Raw genomic sequence first — 3,513 nt, 5'->3', positions numbered from 1 at the left:
GCCAGCTCAGCATCAGCGTCCAGCTGTCACAAAGTGGGGACCGCATGGCAGGGACAAACGCAGGCCCTGGCAGGGTGTGGTGACACTGAGACCCATGCAGTAAGTAGCAGAAGGGGTGTGTGTGTGTAAATAATTTACTAGCATGACCTAAATGCTACCAAGCCTTTGTTTATTTTTATGAAGTCAGTAAAGAGCCGTGTGGATTCTGTGACTAGAGTATGGGGACCAGAGGCTGAGAGGTGACACAGAGCAAAGGCATCTAACCCTTTCATGTAGGAAGGCAGCTGGGCTGGGAGCAGAAGGCTGCCTTCTGCGTTTCCAACTTTTCCTGCTTACAGAAAGCTTTGCAGGGAAATGAGAGAAGGAGAAATGGCACATATCTACAGGTGACTGCCCCAGAGAGGCGGGAGCTTCACCACACACTCTGTGGAGGGACCAGGGAGGGGAAATCATTTGCTGAATGATGCCTGTCACATATATCAAGCAGGGTTTCTTGCCCTCAACGGCCAGTGCTGCTCTGGGGTCCTAGGTCCATTGAGAGGTAGGCTTTTGGCTGAGAAACAAAAGCAAAGCCTGGACTAATTGGCATCGGAGAAGAGCTAATCATGCTCCTCAGGGAAGCAGAGGCGCTGGGCCTGGTGTCTGGGCTGCCTTACAGTACAGGCAATGAGAACTGATGGGATGCTGGGCTGCCCTGCTCCATGGCACAGTTTGCTCGATGTTGCCAAGCCCAGGCAGTCTTGGAGATCAACAGCAGGGCGCTTCCTCCTTACAAATCCTTAGCTTTCTGTAAGGGTGTAAGAGGTGCTACATGAGACGTTGATTGCTGGCTACTGGAGTTTTGAGAAGAGGAAGGCTACTGCTCCTACTGGTTCCTACTTTTTTTTTTTTTTAAGACTCTGCTCCATAGATTGTGTGGTTATAAGAGAATCTCATTTTTCAATTCAGAAAAGCACACTTTTCCTGCTACCTAGTGCAGAGAAAAATATTAAAACTCTGCAACATGAGCCAAAGACTAAAGAGTCAAAAGGCAAAGATACAGAATTCAACATTATTGGTTTTAATTTTTAAAATTATGTTCTTTAGGTGACTGACAATATTTTGGAACCCGACTCTCAAACATTTGGGATTAGTTTTCCTGGAAAGGAGGATGTTGCCCTCTTAGTGCCACTTGGGAAATGCCAAGATCCCAGCCCACAGCTCTGCAGGGGAGGTATTACTTGGCAAGTACCTAGAGCTTAATCAGAAGTTTGGGACCACCTTCAGGGGGGTCAGGGAGAAAAGCAGATCAGTTTTTCTCTTTCAGCTCTCCTGCATGTGGCCAGTCCAGCTAGATAATAAATAATGATGATAATAATAATAATAATAGTAATAATAATAATAATAATAGTAACTCCTAGCAGCAGGAAAATCTCCCTTTCAATGGCTACCTGACGTCTGGTGTGAAATGAGAGTTCAGCCAATAGTACAGGCACTTCTTAGTGGACAAGTATCCACACAATTTAATTTCTGCAGTAATTGGTGTCTTCGTGTCTGCCATGACCATTCCCCCTGCCAGCCCAGCAGAAAGGACTGAAATTACCTGGAAATACATTTCTCCATCAGTGTCCTTCCAACTGAGGCTTTGCACTGCCCTGCAATAACAGCACATGCACAACGTACGCTGCTTTGTTTCTTGCCGTAGTTTATCTGTGGACGAACAATTGCTATCTCCAGGCCTACAGGCCTACAGAGTGAGCATTACATTAACAAAAAAAAAAAGTCATCTGACTCCAAAATTCACTGCCTTTCAGTCTGTGTACATCCAGCTGAGAAAATGTACCCACTAATTGTTACTGAAGTTTGCAGTTTGTTGACCCACCAGTGCAGTGCTAGGATGCTGGGTGGAGTTGTGCAGCTCCTCCCAAGTTCAGATGTGTTTAAGATGCACAGCTCAAAGATGACCAGTCTGTCACCTCTAATATTGTTGAGAGATCAAAACGCCACTGATTGAAGCTGTGGTGGATATGACAGCATCTGTTTCAAATGCAGCTGTTCCAAAATGCAAACCAGAATTTCTAAGTGCCACAGAAATGGTGAAGACCCATTGAGGAGCAGGTGTGGGGGTGGTGGGTGGCAAAGGCTCTTTTGGTGAAACTGTTCAGAAGAGCAAGCCTGCTGCCAAAGGGAGGGTCCCACAGTCCCCTCCAACAGTATAAACAGAATGAAAATCAGCAGCAGCGAAAGCCAGCAATGCACCAAAAGCTGAGTGTCCAGGTTAAATCAGGCCAATAAAAATAGCTGTGCTGCTGAATGAATATGACAATCTAAACCACATTTCCTGAAGCAGTTGAACCCTCAGCCACAAAGCTCGTCCCAGGAAGAAAGGCTGTTGCAATGATGATACATTGGAGGGGGATACCTCTACCTCATAGCTGAGCTGTATACGGTTATGGCCAGTTGGCATCTGTGAAGTGCATGCTTTTCCATCTCTCTTTAGGAACAGAAAAAGCAAAAAATAGGTGTTTCTGTGCATGTGTGTACTGGTGAGTGCATGTACGAGACTAGGAAGAGCGTGCATGTTTGTGTGTGTTTGTGCTGGCTTAAGGAACTGCGTACGTGCATGAGAACAAGTGGTAGTGAACATGTGAACAAGACACTGAGTGGCCATCACGCGCTGTGTGTGAGTATCCTAGACTGCAGAAGCAATGGCGTGTGCCGGGATGGGGTGCCGATTACACAAAGGATGGGTAGGGCTGCGTGAGTGTTCACTTATGCAAGCCGTGAGGAGCGTGGGTCTGTGCTGGCGGGAGGGCAGAGGAGTAGCAATGTGCACACAAGTGCCCGTGCACGTGGGAAGGGCAGCGAGTGCCAGCACGGGACCGTGTGTGGGACACGGTGGTACTGGAGCGGAGATGCAGGAAGGCTTCTTCCTGACTGTTTATACAACACAGTTTGGCTCAGCAAAGAGTTAACAAGATAGAGAAGAGTCTAGAAGGGCTCCTGCCTGCTATAAAGAGAGCGATCAGCATACACAGGATGTGGCAAGCAGCTAAAGGCGTCCCGTTATTAACTTCACTTTTATTTCAAGGGGATTCACTTCTCTGTTCTGTTTCCCATTTGGGAAGTGAAACCTAAGATCACGGTACCATTAAAAAAAAAAATTGGTCACAGCTCATTTGTTTTTCTACTTTATTCTTGCTTTTCTTTTAAAAAGTTACTTTGCTTCTTCTTGAATGGAATTTATTGAAATTACTGGTAACACATTAAGTCTTCACCCTCTGTTTCTTTCCTGAGGAATTATTTCATTTGCTCTCATTTGAAACTATTGACTCTGAGGGGAGTGTTTACACCTCATGGTGTGCTCACAGTATGGTGCAACTCGGAGCGGAGGGAACAACGCGGGTTCCTCCTAAGCACAGCCAGAGCTGGCCTGTGCACAGCTCACAAGGTGCTTTGTAAACATTTATTCATTCTTGCACACACGCTCCCTCCCCTCCCCCCATCAGGTGAGGAAATATTATTGTCACCATT

Source organism: Phalacrocorax carbo, chromosome 9, assembly GCF_963921805.1.
Source record: "Phalacrocorax carbo chromosome 9, bPhaCar2.1, whole genome shotgun sequence".
Taxonomy (NCBI): domain Eukaryota; kingdom Metazoa; phylum Chordata; class Aves; order Suliformes; family Phalacrocoracidae; genus Phalacrocorax; species Phalacrocorax carbo.
The sequence above is the reverse complement of the archived record's forward strand: the minus strand, read 5'-3'. Positions refer to the sequence as shown.